Here is a 27,063-nt window from a genome sequence, read left to right on the forward strand (position 1 = left end):
TGAGGTACTGGGGGCTAGGACATTAGTATATGAATTTGGGGGGGCACATAATTCAACCCATAACACTTCTTCTAACTTGAGATTTTCAGACACTCTGCCCCAACCTCCTGTACCTCATCAAGGAGAGTTAAGAATCTTTGATACAGCACTTTGCTTAATTAACTATTATAATTCATTCAAGAAGTGAGAAGTTAGTTCGTAGTCTTTTCTGGTAATAGGAGGGTTAATCTATTATGCAGTAAACCTGTCTTGAAGGCCACAGTTTCTTGGAACAGGGAACCTGCTGTTGGAACCCTTCATCAGGTGTGCACAATTGTGTTGATTGATCTCTTTAGAAACTAGCATTTTACAGCCATTCATTTTCAATCTGGTAATCAGGCTGATTAAACTTTGACAAGCATAAAGGAGAGAAAAAAATGAAATAATAACTCTTCTGCTAAATTTTAACTGGAGAAGAAAGCTGACAGTCCGAAGAGGGAGAAATGATGGGTATTTAAAAAATAAAATTGAAAAACACAGTGGGCCTCTGGAGGGTAGTTGTTAAAATAATTTGTGATAAGATATTGAATATAATCATTGCCAGTTTTTTTTTCAGCTTGATTAACGTGAGTAAAGTTCCCTAAAGTGTTACATGAGGTGTTGATTTTGACTATTGGGGTTTGTTGTTGGTTTTTGTTTGTTTTAGTTTCGGCACCTCACCTCTAAGTTTAGATGACGTTCTTATCACTTGACTCTTCTCCAGTGGATCTCAACTGGGGACACTTTTGCCCCCAGGGGATATTTGGGAATATCTGGAGACATTTTGATTGTCACAACTTGGGCGGAGAATACTACTGGCATCCAGTGGGTGGAAGCCAGGGATGCTGCTAGATCTCCTACCATGCACAGCACAACCACCTCACAACAAGGAATTATCCACCTTAACATGTCAATAACGCTCAGGTTAAGATCATTAATTTTTCCCACATGGGTCTAGACTGGGGAGCCTTCATTCTGCTATTTAACTGTTCTAGCTATAACCCAGATATCACCCAAGATTCACTCTGTTCTTGGAGAGAAGATAACAGTATATTGGGGTCAAGCCAAAACTCTGAGGAAGGTGCAATGTCCCCATCAAGATTTTTGCAAACGTCTGGGAGCTCATGTTCTTAAGGTCACTCAGGCTTGGTCTTCTTCTCCTAGGAAATTGACGTATTTTAATCCCATCTTCTGTCCTACTGTTATTCCCTCTCTACTCACCTTCAAACCAGATTTGGAACTTGACCTCCCTGCCTTTTTATGTTCACAAAAACCTTCCCAAATAAGGCATCAGTGTAACAGACTTTGCTGAACTTTTCTTTTTTTGAGGGGAGGGGTGGGTATATTTTGTGTGAGGGTATTATTTTTCATAGTCACAAAAGAACAGAGGACATTAAAATTTCTTTAGTCATCCCTACACGTTGCTTGACCATCTTGTTTCTTTCCTACAACTCAACTCTCTTCTGCAGTTTTACAGGCCCTCAACCCTCAGGCTCCCCAGTGAAGGCAATTCCTCTGTGCTTGAATGTACATAGTTATTTAGAATTCCAGCTCCAGCTCGGCTCCAAACCTCCCTTTGCATAATTTGGGATGCATTACTGAGCTCCACTCTACAGTGGACCATCCCCTCTAGGTCCTGCTTTAATGCACGCAAAGATCAGGTGAAGGTGTTAATGTTCTGATTTCCTCCTTTCTTGCTCCTCAAACCAGTCCCTAGAGGAGAATATGGAGAATTATGTTCCCACTCAAGTGATAGAGCCTCACTCCTCCAGACTCCTCTTAGAAATTAGACTTGACTTTCCTACCCTTCCTCTGTGTCTCTCTTGTTTACAAAACTATTTGATCCTGGGCATGTCACTCAATTTAGAATCACAGAAAGTAGAGCCTGAAGAAACCCTGGAACACATCTATTTTAAGTCTTTCATCTTAGAACTAAGAGAATTGTTCAGGATTAACCCAAGGTTAATTAATGGTATTTGGTACCTAAATCCAGGCACCTGTTTCCTGGCCCTCCCATCACAATGACAGGGAGGAAAAGACCCAAATCCTGGTTCTCAAGGAAATGACTTTATTGAGCCTCAATTTCCTTGTTAAAAAATAGGAAGGGGTTAAATGACATGGTCTCCAAGGTTCTTTTCAACACAAGCAATCACGTAATTATCAAATGTTGGTTGGAGACTCTGAATACCCCCCAGTTAATAAAACAACAAAAACACTTTTCCAACCATGTTGAAAAAGATTCACTTTTTCACCCATATGACATTTTTAAAGAGACATAATGGGTAAAAGCACAGACACCAAACCTAGAATGGGTGAGAATCCAGGCTCAGCCTCTTACGAGATAAACTGTGTGATCTCTACCATGCCACTTAACCTCTGTGTGCCCTTGTTCCATCACCTTTAAAAAGGGAGATTATGGGCTTCCCTGGTGGCGCAGTGGTTGAGAATCTGCCTGCCAATGCAGGGGACACGGGTTCCACCCCTGGTCTGGGAAGATCCCACATGCCGCGGAGCAGCTAGGCCCGTGAGCCACAACTACTGAGCCTGCGCGTCTGGAGCCTCTTCTCCGCAACAAGAGAGGCCGCGATAGTGAGAGGCCCACGCACCGCGATGAAGAGTGGCCCCCACTTGCCGTAACTGGAGAAAGCCCTCGCACAGAAACGAAGACCCAACACAGCCAAAAATAAATAAATAAAATACTGAATACATAACTACTTTAAAAGAAAAAAAAGGGGGGATTATAATCATAACACCTAAAATAGTTTTGGGGAGTAATTGAGTTCGTAAAAGCACTTAAAACAGTAACCGGCATATTGTAAGTACCACGTTAAGTGCTAATGCCTATTATTTCTGACACGTGCAATTAGTAGGCTATGGATCATGAAATAAAATAATTAGGTTCAAATAGGAAGATTTCAGGGATACACTCTTCATTTTATATCCACCTTTTTTCTTGCATTTTAAGAACTAAAGAGTAACTGAGTCAACTCAGCATCTCACAGTATTATTTTTGGACTCTTAGGAGAAAGTTTTAATCATACTTGCATTTGGATAACAAATTATTCATGTCATGAGAACGAATCAGTTACTGAGGGTGGGCTGAGAACATCAAGATTGTGCCATGTAAGCACTGTGGCTTGTGCTGCTGGGTGAGATTCTTTGTAATGTGTTACAATTTATATTTCCTGCAAAAATTCAGAGGAAAACCAAATGCTTGAAAACGGTTTGATAGCATTGGGTGAGGTTCTTTGTAATGTGTTACAATTTATATTTCCTGCAAAAATTCAGAGGAAAACCAAATGCTTGAAAACGGCTTGATAGCATTGGGTGAGGTTCTTTGTAATGTGTTAGCAATTTATATTTCCTGCAAAAATTCAGAGGAAAGCCAAATGCTTGAAAACTGGGCTTGATAGCATTGGGTTTTTTTAATGTAATTTTTCTAATCCTTGCAGTCAGAAGGGATGTGTTTTGCCCTGGGAACCTCACCTGTATTTAAGTTAAATTATTTTTTATTAGCCTCACATTATTTTCCTGGAAGGTCTTAATCTAGAAAATTCCTCTCTCTCTTTATCTCATTCGGGAGCATCCAGTCAGAGCTACTGACCCAACCTTAGGCAAGAGTTTATCCCAAAGTCATTTGGTCTTAGAGCATTTGCCAAATGAGATGCAAAGGTGTTAACAGCTTGGGGATGGTTCTGGAAGAGAAGTCTCCCTGCAAGGACCCTGCCTGATCCAACTCCCGGTGACTGTTTTCATCAGATGTGATGATGGAGGTGCCCGTGTCTCCCTCTCTTCCCTCTGCCTCTTGGACATAAAATCTGGGAGGGGCAGCTGTGGGGAGGGGAGCACTTACCATTAGCAGCCTCAGCCTGTGCCAGCAAGTCGAGAGGTGAGTGAGGAGGCACTGCGAATAACAGGTGCAGAGTCACCAGGCAGGCAAGAAAGAAAGGTTTCAGGTCTTATTGGGGGCTCTTGTTGACAATGAAGGACAGCCAAGTCACAAGCTGTCACCTGTTATGCTGAGACAATTTATACATAAATCATTCTCCGTTAGGAGTGAATATCTGGTGGGAAAATGTGCCAGGCCATGGAGTCTGCTCAGTGCTGTGCCCAGTGTGAATCTGTGGCTTGAAAAGAAAAATCAAAGCAGGCAGAGAAATGTCAGAGCAAGAACAAGGTGGCTCAGAGGGACATCAGAGCTTCCTAAATCTTCTGAAGACTCCTCTTTCAAATGTTCTTTGGTGTGTTATTTTATTTGGGGGGAGGGGATTTTCTTTATTTTAATTTTTATTGTGGTAAAAAAACAACATAAAATTATTTTTTCAATCCAAGACCTCTTCTGAGATTCAGAGGCACATATCCAACTGTATACTAGGTAACATGGATGCCACGAAAGTGCCTTTTATTTTTTTAATTTATTTTATATATTTATTATCTTCGGCTGCGTTGGGTCTTTGTTGCTGTGCATGGGGTTTCTCTAGTTGAGGAGAGCAGGAGCTACTCTTCGTTGCGGTGCACGGGCTTCTCATTGTGGTGGCTTCTATTGTTGTGGATCACGGGCTCTAGGTGCGTAGGCTTCATTAGTTGTGGCACGCGGGCTCAGTAGTTGTGGCTCACGGGCTCTAGAGCACAGGCTCAGTAGTTGTGGCACGTGGGCTTAGTTGCTCCATGGCATGTGGGATCTTCCTGGACCAGGGCTCGAACCCTTGTCTCCTGCATTGGCAGGTGGATTCTTAACCACTACGCCACCAGGGAAGCCCCAGAAGTGCCTTTCTTTTTAATTTTTATTTTACATTGGAGTAGATTTACAATGTTGTGTTGGTTTCAGGTGTACAGCAAACTGATTTAGTTATACATATATCTATTTTATTCAGATTTTTCCATATAGGTTATTACATAATATTGAGTAGAGTTCCCTGTGGTATACAGTAGGTTCATGTTGATTATTTTCTATAAAGTAGTGTGTATATGTTAATCCCAACTTCCTAATTTATCCCTTCCCTGCCACCTTTCCCATTGGGTACCATAAGTTTGTTTGCTAAGTCTGTGAGTCTCTTTCTGTTTTGTAAATAAGTTCATTTGAATAATTTTTTCGATTCTACATATAAGTGCTAACACATGATATTTTATCTTTGACTTACTTCATTTAGTATGATAATCTAAAGTCCATTCATGTTGCTGCAAAATGCATTATTTCGTTCTTTTTTATGGCTGAATAATATACTATTGTATATATGTACACATCTTCTCTATCCATTCCTCTGTCAATGGACATTTAGGTTGCTTCCATGTCTTGGCTATTGTAAATAGAGCTGCAATGAACTTCAGGGTGCATGTATCTTTTGGAAGTATGATTTCCTCTGGATAAATGCACAGGAGTGGGATTGCTGGATCATAAGGTAGCTCTATTTTTAGTTTCATAAGGAACCTCAATACTGTTTTCCAAAGTGGTTGTACCAATTTACATTCCCACCAACAGTGTAGGAGGGTTCCTTTTTCTCCACACCCTCTCCAGCATTTACTGTTTGTAGATATTTTGTTGATAGCCATTCTGACCAGTGTGAAGTGATACTTCAATGTAGTTTTGATTTGCATTTCTCTGATAATTGGCAATGTTGAGCATCTTTTCATGTGTCTTTTGGCCATCTGTATGTCTTCTTTGGAGAAATGTCTATTTAGATCTTCTGTCCATATTTTGATTGGGTTGTTTGTTTGTTTTTTTTTGATATTGAGCTGCATGAGATATTTGAATATTTTGGAGATTAATCCCTTATTGGTCACGTTGTTTGCAAATATTTTCTCCCATTCTGTGGGTTCTATTTACATTTTATTTATGGTTTCCTTTGCTGTGCAAAAGCTTTTAAGTTTAATTAGGTCCTATTTGTTTATTTTTGTTTTTATTTTCATTACTCTAGGAGGTGAATCCAAACAGATATTGCTGTGATTTATGTCAAAAAGTGTTGTGCCTATGTTTTCCTCTAAGACTTTTATAGTATCCATTCTTACATTTAGGTCTTTTATCCATTTTGTGTTTATTTTTGTGTATGGTGTTAGAGAATGTTCTAATTTCATTCTTTTACATGAGACTGTCCAGTTTTCCCAGCACCACTTATTGAAGAGACTGTCTTTTCTCCTTTGTATAGTCTTGCCTCCTTGGTCATAGATTAATTGTGTGTGTGGGTTTATTTCTGGGCTTCCTATCCTGTTCCATTGATCTATATTTCTGTTTTTGTGCCACTGCCATCCTGTTTTGATTACTGTAGCTTTATCGTATAGTCTGAAGTCAGGGAGCCTGATTCCTCCAGCTCCATTTTTCTTTCTCAAGATTGCTTTGGCTATTCGGGGTCTTTTGTGTTTCCATGCAAATGTTAAGATTTTTCATTCTAGATCTGTAAAAAAATAGCATTGGTAATTTGATAGGGGTTGCATTGACTCAATAGATTACCTTGGTTAGTATAGTCATTTTGACAATATTGATTCTTGAAATCCAAGAACATGATATATCTTTCCATTTGTTTTGTCTTTGATTTATTTCATCAGTGTCTTATAGTCTTTGGAGTACAGGTCTTTTGCCTCCTTAGGTATGTTTATTCTTAGATATTTCATTCTTTTCATGCAATACTAGATGGGATTGTTTCCTTAATTTATCTCTCTGATCTTTTGTTGCTAGTGTGTAGAAATGCAACAGATTTCTGTGTATTAATTTTGTATCCTGCAACTTTACCGAATTCATTGAAGAGCTCTAGTAGTTTTCTGGTAGCATCTTTAGGGTTTTTCTAAGTATAGTATTATGTCATCTGCAAACAGTGACAGTTTTACTTCTTCATTTCCAATTTGGATTTCTTTTATTTCTTTCTCTTCTCTAGTTGCCATGGCTAGGACTTCCAAAACTATGTTGACTGAAAGTGGCAAGAGTGGACATCCTTGCCTTGTTGCTGATCTTAGAGGAAATGCTTTCAGCTTTTCACCATTAAGTATTATGTTAGCCATGAGTTTGTCATATACAGCCTTTATTATGTTGAGGTATGTTCCCTCAATGCCCCCTTTCTGGAGAGTTTTTATCATAAATCGGTGTTGAATTTTGTCAAAAGTTTTCTGCATCTACTGAGATGATCATGTGGTTTTTATTCTTCAGTTTGTTAATGTGGTGTATCACACTGGTTGATTTGTGGATATTAAAGAATCCTTGCATTCCTGGGATAAATCCCACTTGATCATGGTGTACAGTCCTTTCAATGTATTGTTGGATTCAGTTGGCTAGTATTTTGTTGAGGATTTTTGTAACTATGTTCATCAGTGATACTGGCCTGTGATTTTCTTTTCTTGTGATATATTTGTCTGGATTTGGTATCAGAGTGTTGGTAGTCTCATAGAATGAGTTTGGGAGTGTTCCTTACTCTGCAATTTTTTGAAATAGTTTCAGAAGGATAGGTGTTAACTCTTCTCTAAGTGTTTGCTAGAATTCACTTGTGAAGCCATCTGGTCCTGGGCTTTTGTTTGTTGGAAGTTTTTTTAATCACAGTTTCAATTTCAGTACTTGTGATTGGTCTATTCATATTTTCTGTTTCTTCCTGGTTCAGTTTTGGGAGATTGTACCTTTCTAAGAATCTGTCCATTTCTTCTAGCTTGTCCATTTTATTGGCATATAACTGCTTATAGTACTCTTTTATGATCCTTTATATTTCTGTGGTGTCAGTTGTAACTTCTTTTTCATTTGTAATTTTATTCATTTTGAGCCCTGTTTTTTTCTTGATGAGTCTAGCTAAAGGTTTATCTATTTTGTTTATGTTTTCAAAGAACCAGCTTTTAGTTTCGTTGATCTTTTCTACTGTTTTCTTTATCTCTATTTCATTTATTTCTGCTGTGATCTTTATGATTTCTTTCCTTCTGCTAACTTTGGATTTTGTTTGTTTTCTTTAGTTGCCTTAGGTGTAAAGTTAAGTTGTTTATTTGAGATTATTCTTGTTTCCTGAAGTAAGATGGTATTGTTATAAACTTCCCTCTTAGAACTGCTTTTGCTGCGTCCCATAGGTTTTGGGTCATCATGTTTTCATTTTCTTTTGTCTCTAGATGTTGTTTGACTTCCTCTTTTATTTCTTTGGTGATCCATTGGTTGTTGAGTAGCATATTGTTTAGCCTCCACGTGTTTCTGATTTTTACAGATTTTTCCTTGAAGTTGATTTTTAATCTTATAACATTGTGGTCAGAAAAGATGCTTGATATGATTTTAATTTTCTTAAGTTTACTGAGTCTTGCTTTATGGTCCATTATATGTTCTATCCTAGAGAATGTATTTGAAAAGAATGCATATTCTGCTGCTTTCAGTTGAGATGCTCTATAAACATCAGTTAAGTCCATCTGGTCTAATGTGTCATTTAAGTCCTGTGTTTCCTTATTGATTTTCTGTCTGGATGAACTGTCCATTGAGGTAAGTAGGGTGTTAAAGTCCCCCACTATTATTGTGTTACTGTCAGTTTCTCCTTTTATAACTGTTAATATTTGCTTTATATATTGAGGTGCTCCTATTTTGGGTGCATATATATTTACAATTGTTATGTCTTCTTCTTGGATTGATCCCTTGATTGTTATGTAGTAACCTTCTTTGTCTCTTGTAACAGTGTTTACTTTAAAGTCTATTTTGTCTGATGTGAGTATTGCTACTCCAGCTTTCTTTTGATTTCCATTTGCATGGAATACCATTTACCAGCCCCTGACTTTCAGTCTGTATGTATCCCTAGATCTGAAGTGGGTCTCTTGTAGACAGATATATATGGGTGTTGTTTTTGTATCCATTCAGCCAGTCTGTCTTTTGGTTGGAGCATTTAATCCATTTACATTTAAGGTAATTACCAGTATGTATATTCTTATTGTCATTTTGTTCATTGATTTTGATTTGTTTTTATAGGTCTTTTTTCTTCCCTTCCTCTTTTGTTTTATTCTCTTGTGATTTGATAACTAAGTTTAGTGTTTTGTTTGGCTTCCTTTTTCTTTTTTGTGTGTGTATCTATTGTAGATTTTTGGTTTGCAGTTCTCATAACATTTTGATATACCAGTCTATATATAAGCAAGATTGTTTTAAGTTGCTGGTCTCTTAATTTCAAATGCATTTCCAATATCCTGCATTTGTACTCTTTTTTCTCATTTTTGGTTTTGATATCATATTTGTGTGTGGATGGTTTTCTACATTTGCTGTATGTTTGCCTTTACTGGTAAGCTTTCCCATTGGCAATTTTCTTATTTCTAGTTGTGGCCTATGCTTTTCCACCTAGAGAAATTCCTTTAGCATTTGTTGTAAAGGTTGGGTGGTGCTGAATTCTGTTAGCTTTTGTTTGTCTTTAAAGCTTTTGACTTCTCCATTGAATCCAAATGAGAGCCTTGCTGGCTAAAGTATTCTTGGTTGTAGGTTTTTCCCTTTCATCACTTTAAATATATCTTGACACTCCCTTCTGGCCTGGAGAGTTTCTGCTGAAATATCAGCTGATAACCTTATGGGGATTCCCTTGTATGTCATTTGTTGCTTTTCCCTTGATGCTTTTAATATTTTTTCTTTGTCTTTAGTGTTTTTTTCAGTTTGATTAATATGTGTCTCAGCATATACCTCCTTGGGTTCATCCTGTATGGTACTCTCTGTGCTTCCTGCACTTGAGTGTTTCCTTTCTCAAGTTAGGGAAGTTTTCAGCTATAATATCTTTGAATATTTTCTCAGGTCCTTTCTATTCCTCTTCTTCTGGGACCCTTATAATGTGAATGTTAGTACATTTAATGTTGTCTCAGAGGTCTCTGAGACTGTCCTCATTTCTTTTCATTCATTTTTCTTTATTCTGTGGCAGGATTTCCATCATTCTGTCTTCCAGCTCACTTATCCATTCTTCTGCCTTATTTATTCCTTCTTGTGTTTTTTTCATTTCAGTTATTGTATTGTTCAATTCTGTTTGTCTTTTATATCTTCTAGCTCTTTGTTAAAATTTCTTGTATCTTCTTGGTCTGTGTCTCCATTCTTTTTCCAAGATCTTGGATTACCTTTACTATCATTACTCTGAATTGTTTTTTAGGTAGATTTCCTATCTCCACTTCACTTTGTTGTTCTTCTGGGGTTTTATCTTGTTCCTTCCTCTGGAACATACCCCTCTACTGTTTCATTTTGTCTAACTTTCTGTTTGTGGTCCCACAGGCTGACGGACTCTAGTTCCTCTTGCTTCTGGTGTCTGCCCCCTAGTGGGTGAGGCTGATCTAAGAGGTTTATGCAGGCTGCCTGGTGGGAGGGACTTGTGCCTGCCCACTGGTGAGTGGAACTGGGTCTTGTCCCTTTGGTGGGCAGGACCATGTCAGGGGGTGTGTTTAGAGGCAGCAGTGGGCTCAGGAAGACTTTAAGCAGCCTGTATGCTGATAGGTGGGGTGGTGTTCCTGCCCTGTTGGCTGTTTGGCCTGAGGCCTCCCAGCACTGGAGTTTATGGACTGTTTGTTGGGGCCAGGTCTTGGCATCAAAATGGCGGCCTCCAGCACAGCTCAAGCCAATGAGTACTCCCCAGTTCCTCTGTCATCAGTGTCCTTGTCCCTGTAGTGAGCCACCACTGCCCTCCACTTTCCCAGGAGACCCTCCAAAATCAGCAGATAGATCTGGCCCAGGCTCCTATGCAATCACTGCTTTTTCCCCTGGTGTGCACAACACCTTGTGTGTACCCTCCAAGAGTGGAGTTTCTGTTTTCCACAGTCCTGTGGAGCTCCTGCAATCAAGCCCCAATGACCTTCAAAGCCAAATGCTCTGGGGGCCCCTCCTGATGCCAGTACCCCAGAGCGGGGAGCCTGACGTGGGGCTCAGAACTCTCACTCCATCTCATTGTGGCTTCTTCTTTGTCTTTGGGAGTAGAATATCTTTTTTTTTTTCTTTTTGTAGGTTCCAGTCTTTTTCATCAATAGTTGTTCAGCCATTAGTTGTGACTTTTTGTTTTTGTAAGAGGAGGTGAGCTCAGGTCCTTCTACTTCTACTCTGCCATCTTGTCTTTGGTCTGAGATCCTCCTTTGGTGTTTAAATTCGTGTTCCACTCCTTTCCTTACCTCACCAGTCTCATAGGATGGCATTCTTCCCCTCCATTTGAGTCCCTGCCAAATTGGTCTTTAAAATTTCCCAAATATTTAATTTTCTTTCTAACTACAGGAGCCTTCTGCAGGCAGTGGGTTTTCTCTTTATTTTGATCTCTATTAGCCTTCCTTAAGCCAAAATCCCAGGGAACTTCAATTGTGCTTGAGATCAGGAGCACTCTGCATCCATCAACTTCCACACTCAGAGGTCTGGAGCTGGTATGTTAATTTGTAGAGTTTGTTTCTTTCCTAGGCCAATGGCTTCATCTTGCTGGTATATCAGTGCTCAGTCTCTTCCATAGTGACTTAGTGGCTTCACATCTCAGGCCCTTTCCCCTCAATGCTGACCTCCTTTCTACCTTGGACCCTGAATTTGATCCTAGACCCTTCTTGCAATGGCATGAGGAGGTCATTGTGATTCTGTAGAAACAATTGTTAAGTCCCAAAAGGTAAGCCTCTGGTCTAGAGTGAGCCTCCAAGGACACTCTTGGAAATAAATTGCTTTTCTAAACTTAGATTCCATGGGAGTTTCCAAGGCTTTTCTGGGGAGGGTGATCTCACGAAGAGGCATCAGGAATCAGACTCAATGTAAGGGAGAGCCATGGAACACAATGAAAAACACAGGGGCTGTGGGAAATGAAATCCTGAGGCAAAAGAAAAGGAAGCCAAGTAGGGCAGGAATTTGATTTGAATACTTTCAGGAATTCCCTGGAAGAATGAACTTGAAGGAGCCCAGGCATTTCCAGAGCTTTTGATACTCCAGCAGATATGCAGACAGAATTCGTGGTCTACTCCCTGGGTCCTTGGCTGATGGACATGATGATAATAGATTCCCTCCCTTCTGAAGAATATGGCAGTCAACTGTCCTCGACTCAACCCCTGCCTCCCAGACAACTTGCTATTCTCCAGCCCTCCATCTCCACAGAGCCTCCTAGGTGGTCAGTCACTGCTCTGAGGGCACCTGCCATGCTCAGCTGCCCCTTGCACCGTGCCTGGTATGAAGTAGGTACCATTTGCTTGTTAAATAAAAACAAAGTTCTTTCTAATTTCCCATGAAAGTTGAGGTCTAAATCAGCTAAATTAATAACAAGGCAATTCACTTTAAAATTAACATTTACGGGCTTCCCTGGTGGTGCAGTGGTTGACAGTCTGCCTGCTGATGCAGGGGACACAGGTTCATGCCCCGGTCCGGGAAGATCCCACATGCCGCAAAGCAGCTGGGCCCGTGAGCCATGGCCGCTGAGCCTGCGTGTACCGAGCCTGTGCACCGCAACGGAAGAGGCTCACACCAGTGAGAGGCCCGCGTACTGCAAAAAATAAATAAATAAATAAAAAATAAATAAAATTAACATTTACTTTGAAACCCTGTAATTTTTTTAAAGGGCAGGGATGATAAAATAGATTTAAAACCTACTGAATGCCTGATACTGTGTAAAGTGCTTTACACACATTATTTGGTTTAATCTTGAATTTAATATCTAAGAATTATCTGCAACATTTTATAAATCAAAACACAAGAATAGAAGTGGCATACCCAAGTAAGTCAGAGAGTTCAATTTCCAGCCTAGTTCTGCTAACTCCAAAGACTGGGCTTCACCATTTCCTCACAGTGCTGTAAAATGAAGTTTTCAGTATATGATTTATTAAATCCAAGATTAGATTTTTCTCTGTAATTGAGCAGATCCTAATTTCTAATTCTTATAAGAGCTGGTTTTAAGCATAAGAAGCTTAATATGTGTGTACCATATATTTAAAAACACTAATACATCTACTGAAATTCATGACTAAAATCACAAAGCTAGGGTGCTTTCTAAATAGAGTTCTTGTTCCCTCTCTGTTTTTTGTTTGTTTTAATTTTTCTCTAAGCCAAGTTAAAAGTAGAGTAAAAGAGAGTAACTTAGTGGTAGACTATTCCACTGAGAAGAGTGATTTGTCTTCATTAGTATTCCAATTTTTAGTATGCAAATTATATGCACTTTTACTTTCTCTTATTTATATCAGTGGCAAAGTATAATTCACTCCCGCTGAGGGAATGCCACTGAAAATGAAAAAAAGCCTAATCTTTAAAATTATCCAGACTTCCTTTGATTTGGGTGAGAACGTAGGGGCCTGCCTGAATGCACGTGGTCAGCTAAAGGACTTTTCAAAGTTTTTTCTAGTTTAGGAGCCATTTAATTATTCTGTTTTCATGATTCTCCCTCCTATTTTAATATTTCTAAAAGCAGGAAGCAGTTTAGTATTGAAACAGATATTTAAAGTTTTGATATCTCTTTATTTTACCCCATTTTGGGGGTTGCATCTCAAAGTTGATGGTATCTCAGAATTGAGTGAATCTAGGAATGTTTTGGGGGAAGTTCAGGAGCTGTTCTGATTCCCTTTAACTCTTCTCCCTCCACCCGAAGGAATGGGGGACTGACTGGAGTCCAGGTTGTCCTGATAACATTTCCTTCCAAAGGTTCTCCTAGTTGGGTAATGTCACAATCCTCTAGCATCCGTTAGTTCCTTATCTATAACACAATATATCATGATTACCTGCTGTTCCTTATGTTTTGAGATACTCTTCCTTTGTTTAATATGTAAGATCTATGTAATTTGGAATGTTTCTGATCTAAGCAGAAAAAATCCAAATGCCAAGATGTAGAGGTGAGCAGCACATGGTCTCCTGGAGCTGTCAAAGATGAGTTAGGAGGTGCCAAGTGCAAACATCTCCAAATTAGTGCCAGCCTGACTCCCCCTGTGGTCATGGAGGTTAAATCAGGAGGCTGTGATGGAATAGAGATTTTTCTTTCTCTCCTCTTTCTGATGTGAGCCTGGCTCAAGTGGTTCACTTTAGAGCTATGCTAAGTCTGGTCATCCCCAGCTCCCCGAGAGGGACTCTGTGACAGCCACATACTCTCCCCATTTGTATGAACAAGATTGATCTTCTCTTCCTTGTATGACTGCAGAACCCCAAAGGGCCAAGGGGTCTGAGTAAGGTCTTCATGATGCTTGCATATGATGGGTTTATTTCTCCTTTATGTTTTCTTCCTACCATGACTGCTCTGTTTTCCAAGTGTCCTTTTTGAATTTTCTTTCATGGTGCCCGCCCAGCTGAGCTGCTATGTATGCAATAATGTCTACCTCTTACCATATCTAGTGGGATACACTGTGGTCAGCATCTCTAACTGCCAAGAATTTAAACAATGCCATTTATAATACAACTATACACAGATTAACAGAATGTTGAAGGCGACATGCTACTCCCACATTCTATGCATAAAGAAGACAAGAAGTCTCAGGAGAGCTCATTCAAGGGGAGAGTTATAGAAGGGGGTTTTATGGAAGTAGTTGGTTCTTGATGTGGTAGAGGGCCTTAGGGAGGGAGGTAGTGCCCCCCACCCAGCATGCCAAGTGAGCACTAGGGCTCCAAGGTAACCTCTCAGAGTCTGAGTTTGTCCCCCAGAAGGGAAGCTGCCTTACTGGCTGGAGGCTGGCTGAGCTGACAGGATCCACAGGTCCATCCTAGTGCAGTGAGGGGTGGTGAGATCCTTCCTGAGAGAAACTGACCATGTTCCCTGGAGTTTGCACATATACAGGAATGTACTAGCTTATCCCTCTTGTCTTTGTAATTGCGCAGGGAGAAGGCTGATAGGAGCAGTCTGTGATGTCTGGAAGGCTAGAGAAGGCAGCTAGGGAGAGCTACACTCACCTTTTTGTGTGATACAATGTGAGCATTTCTATGGGGAAAATGAAGTCATGGGTGGTAACCTGGCAAAAATTGTCCCAAAGATACAAGTCCCAAGACGATTTTGGTGGTCAGGGGATTCCAGCAGTAGCAGTTGTGCAGATGGACCACCAGGGCAGGAGTGGGGACTGGGGCTGGGGCAAAAAGTCATCAGGGGGGCAGATCAACCCCAGGGCAGAGATCCCCATGAGCTTTGGAAAACCCTTCTTGCACCCCAAGAAAGAGCCATCATGTGGCCCTCTGCCCAAGGGGAAACCCAGCAGCACTTTGGATGAGAGACTTCTCTTTTTCTCTGATCCTGTTCCCACCTGCTGGAATCTGGAGGTTCAGGAAGCAGGATGCAGAGGGAAGAGGAGTGTGGACACTGCACAGCCCCACTCAAGGGCCAGGCTTGTGCTGTGAAATGGACCTGAGGCTGAAGCTTCCATTAAATTTGTAAGTCGGGTCAGCTGGGATCATTTTATAAGGAGGCTCTTCTAACTACTGAAACCGACCGAAAATCTCCATTGTCTGTCTGAGACACCGTCAAGAAGTGAGAAAAGAGCTCGAAAGAGACAGGTTGGAAGTGACTGGAGAAAAAATAAAGCCTGTTCCTGATTGAATCTCAGCAAAGTTAGCTGTTCAAAAAGCTGGTTACTCAGCTTAGGTCACAGATGAAAACATTCGGGATGAGCTGCCAACATGCATTGCATTGCTCTCCTGGGCTGCCTCCACTCTTCAGGATTTGAGGGGCTGTGTTTTAATTCAAGGGCGCCTCTCCTTTGCTGGTAGGATGTTATTAATCTTTCTTAGGGTGAAGAATAGAATTGTAAAATAATGATAAGGAATTATTATAAAATAAAGATTATAATAAATTATAATAACAGCAACTAATATTTGACAATATCAGAAGGAGACACATTTGATTGTCCACAGTGGGGTGGAGATGGGGACAGATTCTACTGGCATCTAGTGAGTAGAGGCCAGAGATGCTGTTTAACATCCTACAATGCACAGGAGAGTTGGTTGCTTCAACAAAATGTCAGTGGTGCTAAGGCTCAGAAACCCTGAATTGGACCCTCATCCCATTATCACAGGAATGTAACAATATACATATCTTAAAATAACCTCTTTTTTTTAAATTTTAGAATAGTTTTAGATTAATAGAAAAGTTGCAAATACAGCACAGGGATTTCCCATACACCCAGGATCTATATCTTAGAATGGTAACATTTGCACAACTAATGAACCAATATTGATACTTAGTTATTAACGAATGTCCATACTTTATTTAGATTTCCTTAGTTTTTGCTAATGACCCATTTCTCTTCCAGCATCCCATGTTACAGTCGGTTGTCATGTCTCCTTAGGCCCTTTAGACTATGGCAAATTTTCAAGCTTTTCTTGGTTTGGAGGCCGTTGACAACTTTGAGGAGTACTGGTCAGGTATTTTGTAGACTGTCTTTTAGTTCAGGTCTGTCTGATGCTTTTTCACAGCTAGACTGGGGTTATGGGCTTTTGGAAGGAAGAACACAGAGGTCAAATGTCATTCTCATCATAGCATATGAGAGGTACATGTTATTAACATGACTTGTCACTGTAGATGTTAACCTTTATCCTTCAGCTGAGCTAGCATTTGTCAGTAAAGTTATTCTCTCTCCACCCCTTCCTGTACTGTACTCTTTGGACAGAATTCACTATGTGAAGCTCACATTTAAGGAAAGGGGAATTATGCTCCATCTCCTTTCAGGGGGAGTATCTACATATATTATTTAGAATTTTAAGCACTGGAGATTTGCCTATTCCCTCCCATTGATTTATGTAGGTATTCAATCATGTGTTTATATCAGTGTAGCAGATTGAACGGCGGCACCCCAGAAGATATGTCCACATCCTAGCCCTTGCAGCCTGTGAGTGTGACCTTATTTGGGAAATGGGTCTTTGCAAATGTAATTAAATAAGGATCTTGAGATGAGATCATCCTGAATCATCTAGGTGGGTCCTAAATCCAAGGACAAGTGTTCTTTTATTTTTCCTTATATAAGGAAATGATCATTAGATAGTCTTTTTTGTCGTTGTTGGGGTAAAGTTATTTTACAATGTTGTGTTAGTTTCTACTGTACAGCAGAGTGAAGTAGAGTTCCCTATGCTATACAGCAGGTTCTTATTAGTTATCTATTTGATACATATTAGTGTATATATGTCAATCCCAATCTCCCAATTCATCCCTAGATAATCATTTTTAATTTTTTTACATTTTTTAAAATTGTATATGATTTTCTTGAATTTTATTTTTTATAGAGCAGGTTCTTATTAGTTATCTATTTTATACATATTAATGCATATATGTCAATCCCAATCTCCCAATTCATCCTACCAGACAAGTGTTCTTGTAATAGAAGACAGAGGAGAAGGCCATGCGAAGATGAAGGCAGAGATTGGAGTGATGTAGCCACAAGTAAAGCACTGTGTGGCGTTACCAGGAGCTAAAAGAGGCAAAGAATAGATTCTCCCATAGATCCCATCACAGAGCATCACCCTGCTGACACCTTGATTCCAGACTTCTGGCCTTTAGAACTTTAGAAATTCCTGTTGTTTTAAGCCACCTAGTTTGTTATGGCAGCCATAGGAAACTGATGCAATCAGTATGGGCTATGGATACTGATGCTTTTTATATATGGACTTTTGTAGAGTCCCATTCTGAGAGCACGTCTGTAAGTCCAATTTGTTCGTAAGTCCAGCAAAGTTAGCCTAGGTACCCAACTAACTCAATTGGCTACGCAGTAAGTCCCCTACATATGAACCTTCAAGTTGCAAACTTTCAAAGATGCAAATATGCCCCTGTAATGCCAGGTGTTGTGCTGTACTGCTGTACTTTTCAAGGTAGAGTACTGTAAGATTTAAAATGTTTTCTTTATTTTTTTGTATTTGTTCATTTGTTTTTTATGTATTATTTGTGTGAAAAGTATTATAAACCTATTACAGTACTGTACTATATAGCCGATTGTGTTAGTTGAACTTATGAACGCACTCTCGGAACAGAACTTGTTCGTATGTAGGGGACTTACTGTATAGTACTGTACAGTAATAGGTTTATAATACTTTTCACACAAATAATACATAAAAAACAAACACAACAAATAAAGAAAACATTTTTAATCTTACAGTACAGTACTTTGAGAAGTACAGTAGTAGAGTATAACAGCTGGCATCCAGGGGAACGTTCGCATCTTTGAAAGTTTGCAACTTGAATGTAATCCATATACAATTTTTATATATGAGCTTATTCATATAATCCAGTACTACGCTATTTATTGTATTGCTCAAATTTTTCCAGCTCTGGTCATTGGGAACTCTTTCAGTCGGCAGCAGCAGTTTTTCCCAGGCATCCCTACCTCCCTGGTGTACGTTGCCAGTTCTTTGAGTACCCTCTCCAAGGTCCAGGGCCTGACCCTGCTTGGCAGAGCCTGCGTCAGTTCTGCCTGGAACCTGGCCGTCTCCAAATCATAAACCGGAAAGTGACCTTTAATGATTTATTACTGTCTAATTATTCTAGCACCCATCAGTACACCCAGGAATGTTAGCACTGCTTTCCAGAAGGCCTGCCACAGAGAAAAGAATTAAGCAAGAATGCTGGCACTGTGCAGGTTTTTCTATGCCCCCATCCCAAATTTTTCACGCGTTTTAGCCATATCCTTGCATAGCATTAATGAGAGGAGACAGAAGCAAAAACATGCTGCCAGACAGCTTCAAAGTTGGCCTCCTTCACCGATATATTTTCATGAGAAGGCAAAGGTAAAGACAAGTTTTCTGTTGGCAAATTCGAAATTCCAGGTATTCTAGGTCAGGCATACATCTGATTAAGCAGGGCATCTTTAGAGAGCTGAAATGAAAGCCAATATCCTAGCTTCCCAGAGGAATTTCCTAGAAGAGTTGAGGCTTACAATCACAGTTGTTCTTCAGATGTAATATGAAGAAACAAACACTTCTTTGTAATTTTAGACTTTCTCCTTCTGTCAGCCAGAGAGGACTGATATCCAGTTGCTACATATCTTGTAGAATAATTGTCTTTCTCTCCTTCACAGCAGATCAATTTGTTCTGAGAACTGCTAGTGATGTAAAGAGTGGAGATGATTGAAAATAAGAAGGCTCAGTCTCTGATCCCCCCAAAACATGCACCCCCTTCAGAATTTCCCGTGTTCATAAATGCTCCTGATTTATTAGCCTAGAAGTTGGGTTGTCACCTTTGGTCACTTAATTTTTTCCCTTCTCCTCTCTTTTCCTCCCCCTCCTTTACTCTCCCCCATCCCATTCAAACACCAAGTACAGCCCATCTTTACTTCTTGAAGCCTCCTGTATCTATTTGATAACTTTGCTTCTCACAGCCATCATCCTAATCCAGACTCTTATCATTTTATTTCTGAAATATTGCAAGACTTTTAATTACCCATTTGTGGCTTGTTATTCCTCACCCAATTATCCTTTAATGTTTCATCAATGTCTGAACAAGAAGGTCCACACTCTTCACCGTTACTTTTAAGTTCTGCCAGATCCCAGTTTAGCACGACTGTACAACTGTAATTTCTGTAACACTGAAACGGCATGAGGGACTTCCCTGGTGGTCCAGTGGTAAAGAATCCACCTTCCAGTGCAGGGGACGTGGGTTTGATCCCTGGTCAAAGAACTAAGATCCCACGTGCCAAAGGGCACCTAGGCCCATGCACCACAACTTCTGAGCTCGTGCGCCTCAACCTGAGAGCCTACGTGCTGCAAACTACAGAGCCCATGTGCTCTGGAGCCTGCGCACAACTAGAGAAGAGAAAAACCCGCACACCACAACTAGAGAGAAGCCCGCGCCACAACGAAGAGCCCATGTGCTGCAGCAAAGGATCCCCAGGTGCCTCAACGAGGGTCCCTTGTGCTGCAACTAAGACCCGACGCAGCCCCAAAAAAATTAAAATTAAATAAATAAAAGTATACCAGTCCCTAGGAATAACTTAAAAAAAAAATGGCATGAAATTTTCATGGTTGCTGAACTGATTATTGACCCTGGACAGATGCATATTCCTGCCATTATAATTTTCTCCCATTCTTCCCTTTGTCTCGAGTGCCCTTTCTTCTTCTTTCCACTAAGTCATCCATAATTTAAGTCCCCTGCCCTAAACATGAGCTCCCGTCTTAAGGCTCTACATTTTTATCTCAGCTTCAAGTAATGGCTTCCATCTTCAAATTCTTGTGTTCTCATTGGCCATTCCATATTTTCCAAACTGAGTCCTGCAGAAGTGTGCCATGGCTGTGCTTCTCAAACTTTGGCATGTGTCAGGATCACCTGGAAGGCTTCTTAAACAGAGAGGTTGATGAGCTCCCACCAGAATTTCTGAATCAGTAGGTCTGAGGTACTACAGAATGTGTATTTCTAACAAGATCCAGGTGCTTTGGTTCTTTTTTTTTTTATTGAAGTATAGCTGATTTACAATGTTGTGTTAATTTCTGCTATACAGCAAAGTGACTCAGTTATATGCATATATACATTCTTTTTTTTAATATTCTTCTCCATTATGGTTTATCCCAGGAGATTGGATATAGTTCCCTGTGCTATACAGTAGGATCTTGTTGTTTATCCGTTCTAAATGTAATAAGATCCAGGTGCTTTGGATGCTGCTGGATTAGGGACCACACTTAGAGCACCACCATGGTTCCTTTGGTTTTAAATTTTTTGTGTCTGTCAGAATCTGCTGGGATGCTTGTAAAAAGGCTTGATTCCAGGGCACACACCTTTGTGGTCTGATGAGGTAGGTCTGGGTCAGGCCAGTCTTTTTTTTTTTTTTTTTTTTAATCAAGCCCAGGGTAATTCTGACTCAGCTGGTCCTCCTGTCTGCCTGAGAAGTTTTGTTCTGGAAAATGCAGGAGTTCTCATTTCTGAGGATAGCGGTGATCCCGTTTGGCCCTTGTCACTTAGCATCCCGTGGCCCTTACCTCTGAGTGTTTGGCCTATTGTTCTACTTAGAGTTAGTCTTTTGGGAAAAGTTTCTTTTTATTCTCAGTCTCTAGCACTGTTATTTCCACGGGAGAGAATACTCATATATTTTGGATATCACCCAGTTAGAAAAAGATTATTCCTATGAATTATTAATTCCTATGAATTCCTTTGATGCACTGTGAAAGAAAGTATTGAATTGTGAGTGAGGGTGGGTGGGAGGCCTCACGCTGGGCTTTGTGAAAAGGCCTCAGGCCATTTTGAATTCCCAGGATTGGCCTCTACTTTCCCCAATGTGGGTAACTGAAGGCCAAGCCTCATTTTCCTCTATTGCTTGAGGTGAGAACTGAATTGTCATATGCCTGTGTTTCAGGCACATTCTGATTTCTAAGTTAAAACTAAGCCACTTTGTCCTGTACTTTCAGGTAGTTTCTCATGAATGATTAGTGAATCCAAATGTCACTTTCATTTCAACTTTAATAATAAAAGAGATTGAGGGCACAGACGAACTGAGGAAGGTGAATTTTTACTTCTGTCTTAACTGATTGCTTAATGTTTCAGCAATGACAATGTGTGTGGGATAAAAGGGAGCTTGGGGCAGTGTTGCATGCATTTTCCCAGTGACTGTATGCACGTGGTATAGAGAGATTGCAGTGTGAAGTTCTCTCTATTGCACTGACCAGTCTGGAGAGGTACCCCCATTTCTTAACAGAGAAGCTAGGGGAAGAGGTTAGGAAGTGATCACCTTCAGAAGAAAAATCAGAATTTAAAAAATTGCATATTTAGTTCAAAACAGCGTTTTCCTAAACATATTTAATCACTATTAGCCTTTCCCAGGACAGTGTTCCCCAGAACACCCAGTAGAAAATGTTTGTATAAATATAAATATATATATATTTTTTTTCTGTGTCATAGTAATAGAAATATGCCAGAACTTTCAATCCCTTATTTTAATTATTTTAAAGGAATTATAGAATTATGCACATTCTCTATTATAAAGGATGATTCTAGAATATTCTGATGCCCCCAGGACTATCACAGTGTTTTAAAGTTCAAATCCAAAGTAGTTTTAAGAAACTCAGTTAAATAAATATTTATGAATTTTACCCAGAAAAAAGTTTTTTTTTTTTTAAAGAACTGGATTTTATTTTAAGTAAATTCTAAATTTTAAAGTGGAGAGAAGCTTACAGTGCAAACTGAGGGTCAGTCAGATGAAGTGACCTGTGTCACATTCAGGAAAATACCTGAATGTTCAATGATAGGAAATATTGGGGGTAAAAAAATTGTACAGCTATATAAGGGAATATAACACAGATACTAGAAGAAAGGAAAATTAATGGTATAGTGACTTGGAGGAGTGTCCCTTATGCACTGTTGAGTAAAAAAGAAGCAAGTTACAAAGTAATATGTGTTATATGATATCGATATTGAAAACAAAACAGAAAGCAAAAAGATATGTGAATAAACATCTTTTGATATGTTTGAGCTTAATTAAAAAACATGGAAGACTACTCCAAAATGGGCACTGGATAGGAAGGGGCAGGAATGAGTTCTTTTCTCTGGTTTTTCCTTAATGTCTCTGTGTTGTTTGCTTGGGGGCACTGACTGTATATTGCTTTTGTAGATAAATGGAAAATTCAATAAGATATTTCTTATCAAAAGCACTCAAAAGAGGAAGTCCTCAAAGTGTTCCAAAAATTTTTGTTAGAAAAAACTACCGGTTTTTTCTTCTCCTTTAAGTGAGCCGTAGTGACCTGTCAACTGTGAAAAAGAAGAGAACTTGGGAAGTTCTTGAGCACGCTTGCTTTGTCCTCAGGTACTGAACTCTCTTCCCTGTGATGCTGTTGAACTGATTAACCTGAATTAAGAAGGAGGGACTTTAAAGCAAAGGTGAACTTCACTGCTGCCTAGATTATATTTTTTAAAATTGCTTGAAGGGTTCTGAATATTGAAATTAGAAATGTCCCATCAAAAGATCCCTTATTTTGTCAATTTCATCATGTAACCGATTCACAGTGAGAATTACTGTGAATCCCAGAAGGAACCCAAGGCAGCGCCCCGCATATTGTCCTTGGTCTCTAGAGGCTTATCATGGAGATGAAGAGAAAAGTCTAAATACATATAAAAATTAGAGAATGTAATAAGACAAAAAAATCTCTCTGCGCAGTGCCCACTTTCAGCACTGTAGACATTCAAATAGTGAACAAATGAATAAAGGTTGCCAGATTTCAATAAATGCTACAATGAAAATTTTTGCATAACTAGAAATAAACAAAATAAAATAAAAATTCAAGTCTCTGCAAAATGCCATGATTACTTCAAGGAAAATAATTCACTTAAAAAAAACCAGAATGTAAAGGAATTGGAATACTTTTTTGTTGAAATTGTGCTAGAGGACAGCATTTGCCCTTTACCCTCCTCCTTGAATTAATTGTGATTATGAAAGTGGCTGCAAACGTGGCTGAGCCTTTGATATTAAATATTTTCTCCGTTTCTTATTCTATGGGCTCTGAAGGGGGCCACTTTTATAAACCTACAAAGGAGACTGCTGCTCCAAATATCCGTTAAAGAAATGTAATGATTTTCCCCTGGAAATGCTTGCATCTTCATTGGAGCTCTCAGACATCAACTCAAGAGCTCTGTAGGCTTGCCTTCTTTTCTGGGCAGCCTTCCAGCCAGGGAAGGTATAGAAACATTTTGTGCTTAGCCCTTCAGACATTAGTGGTCTCCATGCTGAGGCTACCTAGGACTAAACTACTTCCTGAATGTTGTGACTACCTAGAGCACCGTTATTATATTTTCTTAATATTTATTGGAGTATAGTGATTTACAATGTTGTGTTAATTTCAGGTGTACAACAAAGTGAATCAGTTATGCATATACATATATCCATTCTTTTTTAGATTCCTTTCCCATTTAGGCCATTATAGAGTATTGAGTAGACTGCCCTGTGCTATACAGTAGGTTCTTACTAGTTTTCTATTTTATATATAGTAGTGTGTATATGTCAATCACAATCTCCCAATTTATCAATACCCGCCTAACCCCTGGTAATCATAAATTTGTTTTCTACATCTGTAGCTCTTTTTCTGTTTTGTAGATAAGTTCATTTGTACTCTTTCTTTTTAGATTCCACATACAAGTGATATCATATATTTGTCTTTGTCTGACTTACTTCACTCAGTATCACAATCTCTAGGTCCATCCATGTTGTTGCAAATGGCATTATTTCATTCTTTTTTATGGCTGAGTAATAGTCCATTGTATATATGTACCACATCTTCTTTACCTATTCCTCCGTTGATGGACATTTAGGTTGCTTCTATGTCATGGCTATTGTAAATAGTGTAGAACACCATTATTATTAACAATAGGTACTCATATGGTCTTCTCCATTTGCAAAGTGCTTTATAATGGTATTCACTTATTACTTATTAGATGTTAATGCCTAATTACAGGACACCTTTGCCAAGCCTTAGAAGGGTTGTCTGGGTATGCTTGGCTCTGGGGTGGGGCACCCAGCCCCTTTCCTCCCTACTGGGCTGAATGAATGTGGCCTCACTGGTATCAGTTCATCAGCCCAGTATACCACCAGCCCCTTGTGTATCTGTGCCCTGAGGATAGGAACCTGGAGAGCAAACCAGGTAAATCCAGACCTGATCCTGGGCTGTATTCAATCCTTTGGTTCCAGGTTATCATTTCTGCTATGAAGATTGGGTACTTATTATTTTCTCAGCAGCAAGGACCACCTCCTTCCTTCCCTTAGATCTGACAAACGTTTCTAGTTTCAGTCACTAGGAAATAATTCTCCTAGGAAAGGCATATGGATAGTTTAAAGCAAAATTTTAATAATATAGTGGAGGTACTTATCATACTGTAATGTACATTGTGTCAGTAAATATATGTCATTTTTAAAATGGTGCCTTTTTTTCCTAAACAAAAACCATTCTTCTTGTCTTATTATCTATTGGCATGGCTTGTCAGAACTTCATAATCCAGCTGAGCGACTGAGTAAGCAAAATATTCCTCTGAGTTTCCAAAGCATTCTAAAGAAGTTTAGAAATACAGTCTTGAGTTTCTGTTTGATTATGAAAGAGAAACAATTAGAAACTGGATGGCTTTACAGAAATAGAGACACAGACGCAGAGAACAAATGTATGGATACCAAGGGGGAAAGGGGTAGGGTGGGAGGAATTGGGAGACCAGGATTGAAACATATACATTATTGATACTATGTATAAAGTAGACAACTGATGGGAACATACTGTAGAGCACAGGGAACTCTGCCTAATGCACTGTGGCAACCTAAATGGGAAGGAAGTCCAAAAGGGAGGGGATATCTCTATGTGTATGGCTGATTCATTTTGTTGTACAGTGGAGGCTAACACAACATTGTAAAGCAACCATACTCCAACAAAAATTAATTTTTTAAAAAAGAAGGAAACTGGATGGCTTTAGGTTTTGATGGACCCCAGGCCTGTGAGGGTCCCTGATGGAGTCTGGGGCCTTGTAGTCCAAGGCCGAAGTCAGAATGTTGGCTGCACATAATGGTGTTATTGATTAGCCTTCCGTATCTGGACTGGTTAGGAATTGATGAAAGATATTGCTGCTCTGACCATCTGTAATTGTCTCATTGTCAGTTAGGGATGCTCCGGTTCTGGATTTCTTCCCTGTTGCTGTAGAGTTGCCCGCACACCTCCCTTCACGCACTTCATTGTTGGGGTAAACATGGACATTGAGGCCTTTCCTCCTTTCCCTGGGACCTAACCCTCTTGCTGTCCTCTACTGTCTTCCTAATCTTGCCCGAATGGCCACAGCCCAGTGGAACTGGAGTGTCTGCAGCATGTGGCTGTGAAAGGGATGGGAGGAGCTGACCTCAGTGTCTTTCTCATTGGTTTCAATTCTGGAAGAACTAGAACACACACAGAAGTGAAGTGAAGTGTTTTTTCCCTATAAGATGGGGTTGACCATGGAACAGTTACATGTTCCCAGAATTATATTTCATTATGCATTGTAATTTATTCACTCTCTTATGTAAGAGTGATATCTGTGTTTATTTTACAACTCCTTGTGAAAAGGGAGGCACATCCTAAAAAGGATATTAGTCTCACATCTGAAAACCATCCCTATTTTGAAGAAAGTTTAAGATCTGGGGAAGCAGGACCTTGATGCTCATTAAGAGAGTTTATTTCAAGATGTTCTTCTCTCATTCCCTTGATGCTAGGGAACAGGTAGGTATTTGACCAAAGCTAAGCCTACCCTGTTCCTGCCTTGGACTTTGACTCTGGGGCAGTGGTACAAAGAAGCAGGGGGGCATTCTCGAATTCGTCCTGGAGTGGTGGCAGTGGTTTCCACTATCTAATGGCAGTGAGGTTAGCAGTGGTGCTGTAATAATGGGGCCAAAATAGGGTCCTACATAGAGTTCCATTGTCATGATTTTGCCTGTGGTCTGGCCTCCCATTTATTTTGCCCACTTTCTGTGCTTGATTGGTTAGCTTTGCCTGAACTCTGTGATTTACTCCACATCCCTTGGATAAATTGCTTTTTGCCATCAAGTAATCAGAGTTGGTTTCCACTATATGACACCTAAAACCCTGAACATTACTCTTGTTCTGGGGCCCAGGACATTGATGACAAAGGTTAGTAGAATCTATTTGGCCCAGTAGCTCTTTTCAATAATAAAAGAAAGTTTTCTTTGAACTTAGGAGTGAGTTTTTGTGTCAGCGAACATATATATTCTGAATTGTCTCTGCAGTACAGAGACCTTTAGCCACTGTGTTTCTATTATTTTAATGCTTTATGCTCTTAGTGGCTAACTGCACATTCCATACAAATGCTGATGGTACAAACTTCCTCTAAATTCTTCTTGAGGTAGGCTCTGCTAATTTCTTTTGGAGATAACACTGCTGCAATCACTGGTGAATTCATGTTGTGATGAGAGAAATTCTATAAATACTCTTGGCTTCAGGAGGGAAAATAATAACTTCTAGGAGAGAGTTATCCAAAGAATATCTTCACCATTACCTAGGAGATGTATTCTTTGATTTGTCTTGTCCCCAAATGTTTACACAGATTCAACAGTTAAAAACCATTTGTGTTTCCCTACAAATTTGCTGTTCACTTCATGCATATTTACAAATGGATTATATTTCCTTGTCATTTTGGGGAACTATTTTCATAGTGCTAATTTCACATGACAGAATTCTCACTTAGTGAATGGATATTATTTTGGTCTATGTGACCCAAATTTCTGGATTGGTCTTTAGGGACAGGTAGCATGTCTGTT

This window comes from Phocoena sinus, chromosome 4 (genome assembly GCF_008692025.1).
Source record: "Phocoena sinus isolate mPhoSin1 chromosome 4, mPhoSin1.pri, whole genome shotgun sequence".
Taxonomy (NCBI): domain Eukaryota; kingdom Metazoa; phylum Chordata; class Mammalia; order Artiodactyla; family Phocoenidae; genus Phocoena; species Phocoena sinus.